Genomic DNA, 19,613 nt, shown 5'->3' on the forward strand with positions numbered 1-19,613 from the left:
GAGCTGTAAAGACGTCAGACGCCAGCAAAGGGTGTTAAACGCGATTTAACGAGGCTTAACAATGTGTTAAGAGGCAAACCTGGAGTAGTGGGTAGTGAGAACAGCGGTAATTGGGGCCGGGCTGCGTGCTCGGATAAGGGTCTGGTATGGATCCTGGGGAACCCCCACACCGTTTTTGTTTTTTTTTGGTGTGGGGGATTCCCCTTAAGATCCATACCAGACTTAACGGTCTGGTATCATCCTGGGGGAAACTCACGCAAAAAAAAAAAAAAAAAATTGCGGCGATTCCCCTTCAAGATTCTCTGCACACGAGTCGCCCCGCAAGTTGGATCATCTTGATCCGACTTCTGGTGCGACCTCTGTTCAAATCAATGGGCTCCCATAGGCAACCATTGATTTTGAATAGAGAAAAAAAACGCGTCTGAAAGCTAGCGTGGCGAAACGTGCATTGAATTCAATGCAAAACGCGGAAAAAAAATCGCGTTAAAACGCTGCTTTTTTCCTGGCGTCTGTACAAGTTTTACAGCTCGTTTTTTAAAACGTCCGCGGGCATAAGAGCTTATATACTCACCTTTTCTCCAACAGACTCATTGCTCGCTGGCATCTTCTCCTTTGTGCCAGTTTTTTCGGCTATCTTCACTGGCCAGCGCTAGATGAAGTCACTCCTAAGCATGTGCAGGTGGCTGTCATTCCAGCACACTGGGGATCGGCCCGGCTGCTCTAAGTTGATATGTGCATGCGCAGCTCATTTTACTTACGGGGGAGGGGGGGCGGTGCTTATGTTTCTTCTACAATAAAAACCTGACAGCTCGCAGTGTACAACAGCAGTACTTTAGTTCCGCTTTAAAAGCAGAGCTCCACCCTAAAGTGGAACTCCCGCTGATCGGAACCCTCCCCCCCTCCGGTGTCACATTTGACACCTTTCAGGGGGAGGGGGGTGTAGATACAGGTATTTGCACCCACTTCCGGCCACACAGTCTCAGGCAGACTGCGGGCATGACGTCACCTCCCCCACCGTTGTGTTCTGGGAACATTCGGCTCCCAGTACACAGTGGGAGCCAATCGGCAGGCGTAGCGTGACTCGCGCATGCGCCGTAGGGAACCGGGCAGTGAAGCCGGAGCGCTTCACTTCCTGGTTCCCTCACTGAGGATGGCGGGGGGGGGCAGCAGAGTGACGAGCGATCGTTCGTCCTCTGCTGCGGACGGCGCTGGACTCCAGGACAGGTAAGTGTCCTAATATTAAAAGTCAGTAGCTGCAGTATTTGTAGCTGCTGGCTTTTAATATTTTTTTTTTTCCAGCGGAGTTCCGCTTTAATGCAACATGCATCTCTGATGCAAACAGTACTTTGGGAAATTTCAAGACAACCAATCAGAAATTGCCCATCTACCCTAAACAGAAACTCTCCAAGCCCCCATTCACACCTCAGCCGTTGTGCCCATTCTGAAAGAACTTAGCGGTGTCATCTACTGGATTAGCTTGATTCATGGTGTTCTGTGAAGGAATCCGCTCACGTAGAGTATAAGCAGGAGCTCATGTAAATGACAAGAATCCTTCCACTAAGTGCTATCAAGATGTTTGCACATCAATCCAGTGCAGGGAAGGCTGTGTTTGTACTCAGCAAAGCAGCTTTGGAGGCAACAGTTACATTATAAAAAATTCAGAACACACAAACACCATCGCAATTAATTATTTCTTGTAAAAGCTGCAACTTTCTAGCGAGCACAATTAGTATGTGTGAGATCCCAGAAGTGCGCGGCATGCAGACTAGTTCTCACCCATATTTACACTCATACATCCAGAAATATGTTCAATATTAGCAGCAAGTCCGTGTTCAAGAAGGAGATTTTCAGTGTTTGGACGGTGTGCAGAGGTTACATGATAAATTAAGAGAAAAACCCTGCAGTGTTTGGAGTTCAAAGATGATCTTTTCTTGGTATAGATTGAAAAAAAATAAAGGTTTATTACAAATGTCACTACTGATCAATAACACCCACATACACAAAGTATATTTGGGCCCATGATATGATAGGCAAATAAATAATTCCCATTATACAACGTGATCCAAAGGGAGACTTTTGCATGGTCAGAATACACCGATCAGCGCTGTCAGCTATAGCCTGCAACACTGATTGATGGGGAAACTCCTACAGCGCAGTTGTACAGAAGTCAATCCGTAGATCGACTTTTGTACAGCTGTATGCCCATACATAGATCAAAATTCAGCCAGTCCCCGCTGAACCAGACAATTTTCCGGCTTTAAAGTGGTTCTAAAGCAGTGGTCTCTAAACTGTGGCCCGGGGGCCAGATGTGGCCCTTTGCTTGATTTTATCCGGCCCTTGGGGTGCTTTTTTATTCATTGGCACCAATGATGGGGCAGAATTCCTCCCAATGACCCCAGTGATGGGGCAGAATTCCTCCCAATGACACCAATGATGGGGCAGAATTCCTCCCAATGACGGGGCAGAATTCCTCCCAATGACGGGGCAGAATTCCTCCCAATGACGGGGCAGAATTCCTCCCAATGACGGGGCAGAATTCCTCCCAATGACGGGGCAGAATTCCTCCCAATGACGGGACAGAATTCCTCCCAATGACGGGACAGAATTCCTCCCAATGACGGGGCAGAATTCCTCCCAATGACGGGACAGAATTCCTCCCAATGACGGGGCAGAATTCCTCCCAATGACGGGACAGAATTCCTCCCAATGACGGGGCAGAATTCCTCCCAATGACGGGGCAGAATTCCTCCCAATGACGGGACAGAATTCCTCCCAATGACGGGACAGAATTCCTCCCAATGACGGGACAGAATTCCTCCCAATGACGGGACAGAATTCCTCCCAATGACGGGACAGAATTCCTCCCAATGACGGGACAGAATTCCTCCCAATGACGGGACAGAATTCCTCCCAATGACGGGACAGAATTCCTCCCAATGACGGGACAGAATTCCTCCCAATGACGGGACAGAATTCCTCCCAATGACGGGACAGAATTCCTCCCAATGACGGGACAGAATTCCTCCCAATGACGGGACAGAATTCCTCCCAATGACACCAATGATAGGACAGAACTCCTCCCAATGATGGGGCAGAATTCCTCCCAATGACACCAATGATGGGGCAGAATTCCTCCCAATGACACCAATGATGGGGCAGAATTCCTCCCAATGATGGGACAAAATTCCTCCCAATGATGGGGCAGAATTCCTCCCAATGATGGGGCAGAATTCCTCCCAATGATGGGGCAGAATTCCTCCCAATGATGGGGCAGAATTCCTCCCAATGACACCAATGATAGGACAGAATTCCTCCCAATGACACCAGTGATGGGGAAGAATTTATCCCAATGATAGGACAGAATTCCTCCCAATTACACCAGTGATGGGGCAGAATTTATCCCAATGATAGGACAGAATTCCTCCCAATGACACCAGTGATGGGACAGAATTTCTCCCAATGATGGGGCAGAATTTCTCCCAGTGATGGGGCAGAATTTCTCCCAGTGATGGGGCAGAATTTCTCCCAATGACACCAATGATGGGGGATTTTGTACTCCTGATGGCCACAGTCCGGCCCCCCTAAAGTCTGCAGGACAGTAATCCGGCCCTTTGTTTAGAAAGTTTGGAGACCCCTGTTCTAAAGCCTCAGGCTGAGTCCGGATGCGGCTCAAAGCAGGGGGCTCGGTGCGTCCCCGTTCTCCATTTCAGGGACGAATCTGGCCCAAATTAGGACCTGAAACGGAGCCGAAGAGGCACAGGACTCCTGTGCAATCAGCTCCACAACCACCCCGGAGATGTGTAAACTGGCTCCTTTGAGAGCTGGTCACAGTCTCCTGTCATACGAGTTGGATGTGGGGGAAACCCACATCTAATTCACACAAGTGTAAAGCCAGCTGCAAGGTTTTTCACCTTAATGCAGAACCCCCTTTTTTCTTATGTGAGCCCGATCCGATCCAGTGATGTATAAGTGCAGAAGCTCTAGCCACTGTCTCTCTCCTCACTAGACAGATTGATAGCAGCAGGAGCCATTGACTATCTGTGTCAAAGGACAAAGCAGTGGAACTAGGGAGCGAGCCTGCATGGGTGCCCCAGGGAAAGCGGCTATTAGTGGGGGCACCCGATGAAGAGGAGGGGCCTGGAGCGCTGGCAGGGGACCCCAGAGGAAGAGGATCAGGGCTGCTCTGTGCAAAGTGATTGCACAAAGCAGGTAAGTATAGGCATGTTCGGTAATTTATTTATATCAGAGGTTTACAACAACTTTAAAGCTGTAAAAAAGTAGCTTTGTACTGCTTCTTGTGCTTTGCCACTTTCCAGGCTAAGCCAGGCCCTGCTACCCTCCTGGGATAGGTGTGATGAAACAAACCTAGGCAGCATTGAGCTACTAAAGGTGCAAGCACACAGCACAGTTGCAGCACATCTGCGCACACGTGGTGGATTTCTATGCTTGCGCAAAGCTACTCAGTTGAGGCACCGCATCATCTCGACTTAGGAGCTCTGCATCCGCCAGCTGCCTTGACTAATGGCAGTCTCTGTAGGCCGCTGAGACAGACGCTCCTCGCCCCTCCACAGCTCAGCGCTCCAATGAGCGTGGAGGAGAGATGCTGACCTACAGGCAGCATCTCTCTGGTCGGGGAGACACGAGAACCGAGCCATTGGCGGTGCTTGGTGGATCAGTTTGCAGTGCAGAGATGCCAGGGGGGACAGATGCAGCATTGGTGTGAGGCTGCATCAACCTAGGTAAGTATGAATATCCCCCAACAAAAAATAATTTATACTTCTGTTTTAATAAATGGTGTATTACATGCTGTTCACGTACACTCAGTCACTATAGGATTTGTTTTCTGAATTTGATTTAATAAAATGCTTTGGAGTAAAAATCTATCTAAAAGATAGTTTTCCATTTAAGATACATTAAAAATTGAGTTTATTCGGCATTAAATGGAGCTTAGTTATGTAGCATGAGGCTGTATATTCTGCAATATTTAAATTTTTTGGGAAACTCATTCAATGAATCCAAGCTCTACAAGCCGACATAACATGCACTGGCAATGTTATTGTTTTATTTAAATAAAAGAGTTTGAGTAGTTCAACTATGTGTTATTAAAGCGGATGTCCGCTGAAAAAAAAAAAATTAAAAGCCAGCAGCTTTTAATATCGGCACACTTACCTGTCCTGGAATCCAGCGCCGTCCGCAGGAGAGGACGAGCGATCGCTCGTCACTCTGCTGCCCTCCCGCCATCCTCGGTGAGGGAACCAGGAAGTGAAGCGCTCCGGCTTCACTGCCCGGTTCCCTACGGCGCATGCGCGAGTCACGCTACGCATGCCGATTGGCTCCCAGAACACAACAGGGGGGGGGAGGGGACGTAATGCACGCAGTCTGCCCGAGACTGTGTGGCCAGAAGTGGGTGCAAATACCTGTCTTTAGACAGGTATCTGCAACCCCCACCCCCTCCCCCATGAAAGGTGTCAAATGTGACACCGGAGGGGGGGAGGGTCCCGATCAGCAGAAGTTCCACTTTAGGGTGGAGCTCCGCTTTAACATAAAATCGGTCCTGATATCGCGGTTTTACTAATTATTCTAAATAGGAAACCTTAAGTTTGTTTGCAAAAATTAAAGATTTTAACTACCAACAAGAATGAGTCCTTACATTTAAAGAGCACCTGTCATTTCAGATCCATCGTGGCAACGTTACATACTCCCATAAGCAAACAATTATTTATTATTTTTAGGGTTGTCCCGATACCACTTTTTTAGGACCGAGTACAAGTACCGATACTTTTTTTCCATGTAGTCGCCGATACCGAATACCGATACTTTTTTTAAATGTCATGTGACAGTTTTCAAACCACAATACAGACTAAGGATATTTTCTTTAGAATTATGAAGAACTCTAACTCAAGACATTATAAAAGAATAAAAATGAGTAAAAATGAATAAAAATGTTTTATTTGCTTGTCACGCAGTAGTAAAAAACTCAAAGAATTTTCATAGAACATGTTGATAAATACAAAAAAAGTATTCTATTTAGGTATCGGGAGCATTTGCGCGAGTACGAGTACTCCCGCAAATACTCGGTATCGGTCCCGATACCGATACTAGTATCGGTATCTGGACAACCCTAATTATTTTGTTTGAAACTCTAAAACCTATTAACCACTTCCCTACCTCACCATTGTAATATGACGGCCGCAGAAACACTTTGTCCCTCCGGTTGGCCATCATATGACGTCCTCTGTATCCCGGCATTGTGGAGAGTGAACGCTCGCCGGATCACTCGGGACCCTATGCGTGTGCCCGGCGCCCGCAATGTTTTCTGGGCACCCGTGATTGCTCATCGCAGAGCAGGGACGTGGATCTGTGTGTGTAAACACACAGATCTACGTCCTGTCAGGTGAGAGGAGACCGATCTGTGTGTTCCCAGTACAGAGGAACACCGATCGGTCTCCTCCCCTTGTGAGTCCCCTCCCCCTACAGTTAGAATCACTCCCTAGGTAACGCAATTAAACCATTGATCGCCCCCTAGTGTTAACCCCTTCCCTGCCAGTGATATTTACACAGTAATAATTAGTGCATTTTTATAGCACTGATCGCTGTATAAATGCCAATGTTCCCAAAATAGTGTCAAAAGTGTCCGATATATCTGCCGCAAAAAAAAAAAAAAAAAAAAGCGTATACCGCTGCTATTACTAGTAAAAAAATAATAATAAAAATGCCATAATTCTATCCCCTATTTTGTAGATGCTATAACTTTGGCACAATCCAATCAATATATGCTTATTGCATTTCTAATTTACCAAAAATATGTAGAAGAATACATATATAGGCCTAAACTAAGGAATTTTTTTTTTTTAAATAAAATAAAAAAAAAAAAAATAAAAAGGGATATTTATTATAGCAAAAAGTAATAAATATTGTGTTTTTTTCAAAATTGTCAGTCTTTTTTGGTTTATAGCGCAAAAAATAAAAACCGCAGCAGTAATCAAAAACCACCAAAAGAAAGCTCTATTTGTGGGGAAAACAAATTATCAAAAATTAACTTGGGTACAACGTCGCATGACTGCACAATTGTAATTCAAATTGTGACAGCACTCAAAGCTGAAAATTGGCCAGGGCAGGAAGGGGGTGAAAATGCCCTGTATTGAAGCGGTTAATCATGTATCATGAACTATGGAAGTGTCATTGTTTTTAGCAGGGATTCCCCAAGAGCTGAGAATTATTTCAAGGATTCTACGGGGCTAAAAAGGCTGAGAAAGTCTGGTCTATGCCCAGGTACCACCAACATTTCACCATCTATTTTACCCTCAACTGTCAGCTGAGAAAAGACAAGTCTACCTGGTTGCTATGCGCAAGTCAGTTCCTCTTCAGACACATTTAAACATGAAATCCAATGTCTACAAATGCTGAATTCCACAACTGGAATATTATAGAAGGAATACTCAGCATTTATTAATGTTATCACCCACGGCTTTTCATATTTGATGATGTCTAGGGTATAGGAAGTATTCATAAGCACATCTAGTGAACTGGACTGCATAGCCCGGCGTGTATATAGTGTAGCATTATGCATATAAGCTCTCCACCAGAATTCTGGAGGGATTTGTAGCCTTCCTTGGCATGACTGCAGCTTTCCTGCACACCGAGCATAGAGCGGCTGATAAAAAAGCTTCTGTGTTAGCATGGCTTCCTCCTGAAATCCAGGACTCACAAAGCTTTTCTTCCCTCAGGACCTCCGGCCTCAATACCTGAGACTAGGCATGAATTTCAAATGAGTCGGTCTAGGAGCCTTTGTTCCATGTCTTCCTCCGATCCCATCTCATTGTTCCCTGACCTCTTCCCTTTTACCTGGTTTTGTCACCTCCTATCACATAACACTGCATCTCAGCTGGCCTTCCATCCACAAAGCAGTGAGCTTTACTAAAATAACAGTTTTATGACCCAACAATACAGCTCATGACACACCCATTGCAGTTTAACCACTTGAGGTCCAGTGAAACACCTGTATGTCACTTGAGTTTGAGTAGTTATACCAGGATGATGTCTGCAGCTGCAGGCATCATCCCGATACCATTTTTTAGAGTCTGCTTTTTTGCAAAAGCTATCCGAGCAGCTAACCAACCACAGGATTGCTTTTACAAGCAACGGGAGGGGATGCTTCCTGCCTCCTGTTGCCTTCTTTGCCCCCATTCACATCTAGGCATTTTAACGCCTGTAGTGCTACGCCGCTGCCGCCAGAGGGATGAGAACACATGTCCCTCTATGGAGATGGTTCACATCTCCACGCCGGACGCCTGACGCCTGCAAAAAGGTCCCGGACCTTTTTTTCAGGCGGCTTTCGACGTTCGGCTAGGAGATGGGAAGCATCTCCATAGAGGGGGTCAATCTGGGGCACATCTAGGTGGACAATACCAGCGTTTTGTCGGCGCAAATCGCGGTACAAAACGCTGCTATTTGTACCGCGATTTGCGGCGACAAAACGCCGCAAATTTGTCTGCCTAGGTGTGAATGGAGCCTTTGTCTCACCAAGAGTCCTAGTGGATCAACTGACGCTTCCGCTGGCTAATCTTAGAGCCCAACAAAGTCTGCCAAAAACTTTGTCGGACTCTATAATATAGTAACCTGGAAGCGATGACGTCACATCACTTCCAGGTTACCTGGATGTAAACAGCGCCATTTTTATAAATAAAAAGCATTTGAGAACATCCATCTTGGTGTGATCAAATGCTTTTAAGGACAGAGGAGAGATCTGGAGTCTTATAGACCCCAGACCTCTCCATAAAGAGAATCTGTCACATGCTTATTGCTGTCATAAGAGAGGTTAACATTCCTTGCAACAGCAATAAAAAGGAAAAAAAATAAAAAACATAAAACTAAATATGCAACCGTGTAAAACCAAAAAAAATAAAAAATGTAAGTGCCCCCATCCTTGCACATAAAGACAAAGGCACGAAAACAGCAAATGCCCTGCACATGTGAAGTATCACTGCGAACAGCAGATCATGGGCAATAAATCTTGCAAGTGGTAACCTATTAAGGAGGCTTTTAAAGCATTGTCTATGTATAGTAAGATTTACATCATTTGTCGCCAATGCACGGGCATGCGCAACTTTTAAAGCGCGACATGTTTAGCATATATTTACTCAGGGTAATATCATCTTTTCTATTTTAGCTAAAAATTGGATTATGTATTGTGTTTCTTTGGATTTAAAAAAAAAAAAAAAAAAAAAAAAGCGTATTTTTCCCAAAGAAATCGCATTTGAAAGATTGCTGCGCAAATACCGTGTGGCATAAAAATTTGTAAAAAAAAAAACAATTTATTCTCTAGGGCCTCTGCTTTAAAAAAATATATAACGCTTGGGGGATTCAAGACATTTTCTAGCAAAAAAAAAAAAAAAAACTTAGTTAAATGTAAAGAAGTGTCAGAAAAGGCCCGGTCTTCAAGCGGATAAAGAAATGCAACTTCACAAAGAAAATGCAGCGTAATGGAGACGATGGACAGAGCCACCAGCATTTGTCTCCTTTGTTTCCACAACAAATCATGGCTTTGTTGGAGATTGTCGAAGTTGTGGGACCTGGGCGCAGTCAGTAAACTGTGATATTCCAGAGTCATAGCAGCTCTCCTGATTACAGGCTGAGAAAAGCCTGTTCCACCTGTTACCTCAGGCTCTATGGTGAACGCCTACATACTTCCCCGTTCTATGCACGTAGAATACGCACACTTCAAGATGGGTGTGTTGACCGGTATTGCTGCTGGAGTTCAGATCTTTGTCACATGGCTGCAACTGGAGAACTTTTTTTTTTTTAATAGAATGATAAAAGGACATATATTATTACTATTTTAAACACATGAACACCAGACATGTATCAAACATCTGTTCATTCAATGGTGCAAACAAATCTTCCAATGCCTCACAGGAAAATCTGAACATCCTTTAGCCCAGGTTTGTCACTGGTGCGTTTTGACATGCGATTTCACATGTCAAATCGACAGCATTTGCCGGCAATGGCACAATTCTAATCGGTGCGACGCCGCACCGATTTCAAAAAGTAGTTTCTGCACTACTATTTGCAATTTCAGGCCTCTGAAATCGCGGACAAAAATAAGGCGAGTTCAGCACTGGATAGTGCAGATAAAAACACTTCTAGGCCTTGTCCAGACACGCAACGCCCTTGTCACCTCAGGGTGGTTGACAGGTTGCTATGAGGCAATATGTCACCTCACCACTGCCAGTTTGAACACTGAAAAGAGTCCGAACCACCATGCCACAACCATATACAATGCATGAGGTGGTGACATGGCCCCATTCACAGGTTGTGTTTGGCAGCAGTACTGCCTTACAAAAGGCAATAGGGGGTTTCATTTCATCATCTGCATGTCCTTTTTAGGGTGAGCGTTAAAACCATAGTTAATTGGCATGCAGCACTAGGTACAGACTTAACCTTGTAGGCCTTACTTTTGTGATATGCTCCAGTGTAAACCGTATGTTTTGTTTGGCACCTTGTATGTAAAATGCCTTAGTATGTCATTTCAAGTCCAAAACTTGAATCTTTGTGGACATCAGGAACAATCTTCCAGCACCCCCTTTTGTTGTTTATATGCCTGAGGCCTGTAAAGGCTGAAGTTTTCTTTTACCTTATGCTTCATACACACAATGGAAATATTAAACGAATGATCGTCTTATTTTTCTTGCATGCTAGGCTCATATCGAAAATAGAGGTTATTAAACTTATGAAAACACTTGTACGACAGAATACAACTTCGGAAATGATATAATGTGTTGTATTGTAATGTATTCTGTCATTTCTGAGCATGCGTGGTCTTGGTCTTCTGATTTCTTTCGGATGAATACTGTACTGATTAAATGAAAATCATTAGTTCTGGTATCGTATGAGAAAAATTCTCATGTTTGTCCCTTTCGATAATTTTAGATGAACAGTCGTGATCAGCTGCTTACTAACTCAGGTTATCGTACGATTGCTTTGAAAGCGGCATTTTTCATCTAATTTTCTGATCGTGTGTACTGGGCCTTTTTCACACTGACAGACCGATCAAATCCGCCTGTCAGTTTTTCAGGCAAACCCGATCAGACCATCCATTGCCCTCTACGGAGCGGCAGATATAAAACAGACATGTGTTGGTTTACACCCGCCAACATTCGATCCAATCCTATCCGTTAAATACAGGCAGATGGTGGGGGTCTGTTCCCCAACCGTCTGGCGCATCAGATAGCAGATGGAGGAAATCAGGCTGTGTCCGTGTCTGCTCGCTGAGCAGAGCAGATGGATCCTCTGGCACAGTTTGCCCGTGTGAACGAGCGCTACGATGCATGCTCTTTATTAACCACTTTAAAACCAGGCTGTTTTTGGCATTTTTTGTTTACAAGTTTAAATCAGTATTTGTTACTAGAAAACTACTTGTAACCCCCAAACATTATGCATTTTTTTAGCAGAGACCCTAGGGAATAAAATGGTAATCATTGCAACTTTATGTCACACCGTATTTGCGCAGTGGTTTTGCAAATGAAATGTTTTGGGAAAAAAACACTTAATTGAATTAGAAAAAAAAAACAATATTTACCCCAATTTTGTAAAATGTGAAAGACGATGTTACGCTGAGTAAACAGATGCCCAACATGTCATGCTTTAAAACTTTGCATGCTCGTGGAATGGCGACAAAACTACAGTACTTAAAAATCTCCATATGCAATGCTTTAAGCTCCTTTACAGGTTACCAGTTTAGAGTTACCAGTTTAGAGTTATTAAATAGGTCTAGCGCTAGAATTATTGCTCTAGCTCTAACAATCGTGAATTATTGTGGTGCGAATACGGTTTACAAATGCATGCGTGACTTTACGTATGGGTTTGCTTATGTGCAGCCCCTAATCTCGTCTTTACTTTTACCAGGAATTTTTTTTTTTTTACCTTTTTCTTTAAAAAAATTAAAAATAAATAAAAACTTGTTTACTTCCAGTCTGGACCGGAATTGACGTCATAACGTCGCTCCGGTCCTCCAAGGCCATAGAGGCAATCAAAGCAGATCTATTCTTTAAATCACCTGTGTGACCAGCTGGTGGCAACATGACACTTGCCTGTTCTGGAATCCCACATTGTCGGCACCCTGAGCCGATTCGTCAAATCCGCTTCAGGTGCAGGCGCCGGCATTTTAAGTAAGGGAAACCGGCAGGGAAGCCTTCAGGCTTCCCAGCTGGTTTCCTACTGCATGTACATAAGTCGTGCTGCCATTTCTGAATATTCCCACCATCTTCTGGGACCTGTGTCCCCCCCAGAAGGCAGTGGGGGGGGGAGAAGGGGTCGGAAATTGCAGATCGGCTTTCTCACCCGTAAGTAGGAGCGGGCACCTGTCAAAACCAGGTACCCTCTCCCCCCCCAAAAAAGAGGCAAATGTGCCAGTGGAGGGGGGGGGGGGGTTCGAACAATCGGAGCTTCGCCTTTTAGATAGAGCTCCGCTTTAAGGTAAAAAAAAAACCTTCTACTGTCAGCTCCCACCCAGTCCTCTCAAATAAATACGTAGAACCCAATCTTGATCCGGCATTGCTTTCGCTCTCCCTCCTCACTCGAATCAATAAGGGGAATGGGCACCATTCGCTCCTGCTGCTGTCAATCAAATCCAGTGATGAGTGAGCAAGTGCCGAGCAACACTGTATGCGTCAAAAAAACACAGAGCGCAGCTCAGGATCAAGCCACGCGTGTGCCACCCTAGGAAGTAGCTTTCTATAGTGGCACAGGGAAAAGAGGAGTCGTTGTCCAGAGTGCCAATTTAGGAACCCTAGATGTGGAGAATCTCGGCTGCTCTGTGCAAAACCACGGCACAGAGGGGGTAAGAGTTGGTTCACACTGGGGCGACTCAGCCGCCTGACAAGTCGCATCCCATTCTATTCAATAGAACCGTTCTAATAGGAGCGACGCAAGCCGCTCCGACTTAGAAAAAGGTTCTTGTACGACTTTGGGGGCGACTTTCATTGACTTCTATACAGAAGTCATTTTGCAAGTCGTCTCTGACGTCGTCTTCAAGACACCTTGCCGAGTCGCCCCCAAAGTCGTGCAGCCCCAGTGTGAACCGGCTCTTAGTATAACATGTTTGTTATTTAAAACATAAATAAATAAATAGAAAAGTTGAAGTGGCCAAACCCAATGAGTTTTTCATCAAATTTCCCCTGCCTATATATCTTTGGACCTGCTAATCATTTTGGCACGCGTTTCTCACTGACAATAACTTCCACTTACGCATTTTCACTGTATGTTTAGTTGGAAGTGCCCAGGTTACTGTCAGATCCACAATCCTGAGTTGTAATAAAATGTAAGAGCCAAATGCATAACCACGTGTCCAGATCCAAAGGTATTATCGTGTTTTTGCTGTCCATGGTATTGAAGTACTTCGGGATGATAGGCATGTTTATTGCAGAGACATTTTTAATCAGTGAGGTTATAGGAGCTCTTCTTCAAACCCATTCATTTTATTAGATTGAATTTCAAAAGCTGAATCAACCAATATCTGAAATAAGTAGCCTTCTAAAAAGCCCAAACCAAAGATCGCAAAACATTCTGAGCTCAAGCAAGCCATGACAATGGATAAAAGTGAATGCATCAACGCTAAAAAAAAAAAAAAAAAAGAGCTCAGCCATCTGCAATCTTCACAATTTATTCAATTTTACATCACCAGGCAAAGAGATCAAATCGTTGGCATGAGCCGTGTATCACCACCAGATGTGATCAGGTGCTCAGTCTATGTAAATACAAGAAAAATCCTTTCTGCCCTTAGGCAACTCAGCTCTGCTTTCCTTCAATGGGATAAACTAGCATTCAGATAACTACCAGGTTTCCATGCGTTTTTTTTTTTTTTTTTAGTCTCCAAACATCACCAGGTGCCTTCAATAGGATATAATTACATTGGTCTGCCTGAAAACAAACCTATTAGTCCATAAATCACTGCCAAACAACAGTCACCATCCAGGACAATGCTGGGCAATCTCACAGACATTTCTGTTCAATGGCGAGCCTACCAAAAACAATATTCTGTAAAGTCAGCTGTAGAATTAATGTGGACCTGTCATTTCACCACTTCCTCCTCCTGTCTCACAATCAGATTATTTTTTGGGAACCCTCCCTGTTCTTTTTGGATTCTCACAGTACAAACTGGTCCACACCTATTTGCAGCAAGGAGCATATGGAAGGGCAATGGATGTCAAACAAAACCCCCAAAAAAGTCCCAGCTCAACTCACCGACCAGCCTGCAAACCAACATATTGTCCCGTCTAACAGTTTGCACTAAAAAGGATTATTATTGTTATAAACAATAGGTAATAATCCCATATTCAGTTGCCTACAGCCTCCTGGGATACTGACATCATGCATTCCAGAAGGCCCTTGGATACGCTACAGCAGGGGTTGAAAAATTTGCTTGGAATCTAGGAGCCAGCTAAAAAAGTTAGGAGCCAGAAAACGCGCCCCGTCCCGACGAGCTTGCGCGCAGAAGCGAACACATACGTGAGCAGCGCCCGCATATGTAAACGGTGTTCAAACCACACATGTGAGGTATCGCCGCGATTGGTAGAGTGAGAGCAATAATTCTAGCCCTAGACCTCCTCTGTAACTCAAAACATGCAACCTGTAGATTTTTTTAAACAACGCCTATGGAGATTTTAAAGGGTAAAAGTTTGTCGCCATTCCACGAGCGGACGTAATTTTGAAGCGTGACATGTTGGGTATCAATTTACTCAGCATAACATTATCTTTCATAATATTTAAAAAAATGGGGATAACTTTACTGTTGTCTTATTTTTTAATTAAAAAAAGTGTAATTTTTCCTCAAAAAAGTGCGCTTGTAAGACCGCTGCGCAAATATGGCGTGACAGAAAGTATTGCAATGATCGCCATTTTATTCTCTATGGTGTTAGAATAAAAAATATATATATCGGTGAGTACTTGGAGCATAAGTATTGGTACTCGCCGATTAAGAAATAACAGTATCGGTGCATCCCCTAGTCACTATCACAAACCTGGGTTCACACAGGAACGATGTACCGCAAAAGTAATGCATAGTATTGGTGCACCCTACTGATGACCCAGGTAAGAAGGGGGGGGGTTAGGGGAGGGGTCAGTAGATAAGGTATGATTTGGGTCACGCAATATATTCTCAGAATCAGAAATATACTGGGGGAGATTCAGAAAGAGATACGATGGTGTATCTCCTGATACACTGTTGTATCTCCGAGATCCGGTCGGATCTATGCGACTGATTCATAAGAATCAGTTACGCATAGATCTCCCTTAGATCCGACAGGTGTAAGTTACTTACACCGTCAGATCTTAGGCTGCAATCTCCCGCCGGCCGCTAGGTGAGGCTTCTGTTTTTTACACGACGAATATGCAAATTCCGATTTCCGCCGATTCAGAAACTTATGCCCGCCGCTTTTTTTTTTACGTCCGGCTTTTTCCGGCGTATACTTACCCCTGCTATATGCGGCGTATCCAATGTTAAGTATGGTCCAATCTAGAAGGCAATAAGAAGAAGCCAGGGATCACCAGCTTCCACTGACAGCAATGCCGGGGGTTAGAACTGAATGGCACTGCTGTAACACTTTAGACATGTCCTCTATTCAGCTGCAGGGATTTGTACAAAAACTCAGGTTCACTCTTCTCTGATGGTTGACCCGTCAGGATACATTGACCCCAAAAATAAGTCTGGCTGCTCAGTAGTAAAGTCATGTGTACCAAAGAGCAAACCAATAAAAAAAAAAACGTCTGAAAAAACAAATTGTCCAATCTGTAAAAATAATACAAAATGGTGAATCCACGATTGGTAAAATTCCTGAATTGCATGATTCTCCAGCGATCAGACACATCTACTACTCAGGGTAACCATAGATTAGAATATTGGAGTCTATGTATTCCATCATCGCTCCTATGTGCTCTGCATCTTCAGACACACAGATATATATACATTGCATTATACATCTGGTAACCACAGAGACAAATCCATATCTATTGTGTCCATTGAATAGTCACTGCAAACTCTGGAGAAGGCAACAGAAATAGCACATATACCTACTGGAAGCAGGCAAGAAGTATTCCCTTTGAAGGCCAGATAAATGGATGCCAGAAATTAGTAATCAACGGTAAACTTCAAGGTCTTGTGCACATTTTTCCATATGGCAAAAAAAATGTAGTACTTTGTCGCCCAGTCGGCACATCCTAGTGGTTCTGGCACACCAGGCCATATGTCCTCAACACAGAAAGCCAGCGTTTGAGGCATATGCCGCCATGCACATATGCCCCTGTAGACGAATACTGTGTGCATAAAGCCACGTGTAAAAGTGTATTGCAGCCTGTCATTGACAAGCTTCTGGCAGCGGGCTGTATGCGCTGCCTGGGCTTCCCAGGCATCAAAATAAGCCCATTGGGTACACTGTACGGGTGAATGCGCCCATGTGCACAAGGCCTCAGGCTGCCATCAGAAGTAGATTTTACAGATGACCACAAAACAATACAGTTTAATCGGCCAACAACACCAATGTGTGCGCTGACTTGTTCTGTTAAAGGCATAGTCCACTTTCAGCATAAATGTAATAAACACATGCACATTAATAAAGTATAAAAGAAATGTGCATTTATAACATTTTGCATTGAATCCTATGGAGCACTAAAACCACAATCAGTCATCATGGGTGTACTGCACAGGCTCCTAACTGTTCACATCCCAGCTCCAGGTTTGTACGGAAGATGTGGGGCTGGAGAAAGTAAACCATTAACTACAAGTGCAGTGATGTCACCACACTTGTGACAGCGCGATCTGTGAGCTCCTCTGCCGCGGTGGCAGATGGCACTTGTGGTTTTCCCATTCACAGATCCCTGAGAATGGATAATGTGGCTGTGCAGGCAGAGCCATATGTCAATTATAAAGAACCATATAATGCAGGTAAGAGGGGAGGGGGAGTCGGGAATGGGACCATGTTTCATAATGCACCCTAAATATCAGTGTATCATGAAACACTGCAATTGATTTACTAAAGACAAACAGACTGTGCACTTTGGAAGTGCAGTTTCTCCACAGCTTAGTAAATGAGGTAAAGCTTCACTTTACAAAGAATACCCAATCACATCCAAGGGGGGAAAAAAAACATCATTTTTTTTCTGCACATAATTGGATGATGGAAGTCAGCAGAGCTTCACCTCATTTACTAAGCTCTGGAGCAACTGCACAGTTTATTTACATTTAAACCCAGTGTCAAAAGGTGAGCAAAACTAAAGCAACCGTCCCCTACAGTGAACCTTTAAGGAAGCCTCAACACACAAGATAACTTACCTGCACTACTTCTGGGCAGCACAGAGCACCACAACATACAGTGACATCACAGCCATGCATTCTGGTGCACTGATGGGCAGACTCATTTGTTTACACTGTATAAGTGCATTGGGGTTCCAATCAGAATGAATAGCAATGCATATACATACACCTAGGTGTGAATCCAGCCTAAGTCAAACTTTACTTGTATGACCGATTGGAAAAAAATAAAAAAATTCCTCCAGGCAGCAATAAATCTCAGTGTTGGGGATCAGAATACAGTCTGTATAAATGTGTGTAATCCTGAGTGCTCCTTACAGCCCTGGGCTACACTCACGTGTGTCTCCAGCGTATGGTTTATCTAATCACAGGAGATATTATCTGGGGGGAATAAAGACACCTAATCACGTTCTCCTGCATGTAAATGTACCCGTGTCTACATGCGTTTATACCCAGTGTGTATAATCTGACCCTGGATGCACAGAATTCGATTTTCTCTAATGCAGCTAAACAGTATGCACCTGAACACAGGTAAACGCACAGCGTGAATTATACCATCAGAGACATCCTAGAGACAGATATATGTCATTGTGAATGAGGCCATAATCCTAAAACTGCAAAGACGTGACGGATGGTGCCATCTAATGCAAAGTCCAAAGACAGGAGAATTACCAACACACCAACAATGGGAAGAGTGATGTTTTGTGGCCACTGTGGACTCCCTCCAGGTCATGACAAGAAAACGGACCAATCACAAAGCCCACCCTGAAACGTTGGGAGATTGCGATTGGTCTGTCTGCCTATTTAAAGCTTGTGTGCACCGCTCTTTGTAGTCAGTGCCTGTCTTAGGAACAGGTCCTCAGTGGCCCCAAAATGCCACTTTGTCCTATGGGGGCCAATAAATGTGATGCTTATACTTCTCTTCGAAAGAATAGTAATATATACCTAGATGTGCCCGACACCACATCACACATGACCAACACTTCATCAGACAATACACATGTGTACAACCAGCTGCGAGTGCCACCTCTATATATCTCTGTCTCCGCCCCTTTCGCATCTATGTACCTCTATCCCCCACCTCTATGTGCCTTTGTCCCCACCCCCTGCCACCTCTATCCTCACGCCTTGTCACCTCTACGTACCTTTGTCCCCGCCCCCTGTCATCTCTATGTTTCTTTGTCTCCGCCCCGTCACCTCTATCCTCACGCCTTGTCACCTCTATGTACCTTTGTCCCCGCCCCCTGTCACCTCTACGTACCTTTGTCCCCGCCCCCTGTCACCTCTACGTACCTTTGTCCCCGCCCCCTGTCACCTCTACGTACCTTTGTCCCCGCCCCCTGTCACCTCAACGTACCTTTGTCCCTGCCCCCTGTCACCTCAACGTACCTTTGTCCCCGCCCCCTGTCACCTCAACGTACCTTTGTCCCCGCCCCCTGTCACCTCTACGTACCTTTGTCCCCGCCCCCTGTCACCTCTATCCTCACGCCTTGTCACCTCTACGTACCTTTGTCCCCGCCCCCTGTCACCTCTATCCTCACGCTTGTCACCTCCATGTGCCTTTGTCCCTTGTCATCTCTATGTACCTTTGTCTCCGCCCCCTGTCACCTCTATCCTCACGCCTTGTCACCTTTATGTACCTTTGTCCCTGCCTCGTCATCTCTACGTGCCATTGTCCCCGCCCCCTGTCACCTCTACGTACCTTTTCCCACCCCCTGTCATCTATGTTTCTTTGTCTCCGTCCCCTGTCACCTCTATCCTCAGGCCTTGTCACCTCTACGTACCTTTGTCCCCGCCCCCTGTCACCTCTATCCTCACGCCTTGTCACCTCTACGTACCTTTGTCCCCGCCCCCTGTCACCTCTATCCTCACGCTTGTCACCTCCATGTGCCTTTGTCCCTTGTCATCTCTATGTACCTTTGTCTCCGCCCCCTGTCACCTCTATCCTCACGCCTTGTCACCTTTATGTACCTTTGTCCCTGCCTCGTCATCTCTACGTGCCATTGTCCCCGCCCCCTGTCACCTCTACGTACCTTTTCCCACCCCCTGTCATCTATGTTTCTTTGTCTCCGTCCCCTGTCACCTCTATCCTCAGGCCTTGTCACCTCTATGTACCTTTGTCCCCGCCCCCTGTAACCTCTACGTACCTTTGTCCCCGCCCCCTGTCACCTCTACGTACCTTTGTCCCCGCCCCCTGTCACCTCTACGTACCTTTGTCCCTGCCCCCTGTCACGTCTACGTACATTTTTTTTCCCCACTTCCTGCCACCTCTATGTATCTTTATCCCTGCCATGTACATTTGTACCTGCCC

The 19,613-nt window shown here is 45.0% G+C and overlaps 1 protein-coding gene across 1 annotated transcript in view; it reads right to left on the reverse strand.

Moving 5' to 3' along the window:
* ARFGEF1 (ADP ribosylation factor guanine nucleotide exchange factor 1) overlaps window positions 1-19,613 on the reverse strand; it is a 232,892-nt gene that overhangs the window by 212,015 nt on the left and 1,264 nt on the right. The gene's annotated exons all lie outside the window — the stretch shown is intronic.

The sequence above is a fragment of the Rana temporaria genome, chromosome 5 (assembly GCF_905171775.1).
Source record: "Rana temporaria chromosome 5, aRanTem1.1, whole genome shotgun sequence".
NCBI classification, from domain to species: domain Eukaryota; kingdom Metazoa; phylum Chordata; class Amphibia; order Anura; family Ranidae; genus Rana; species Rana temporaria.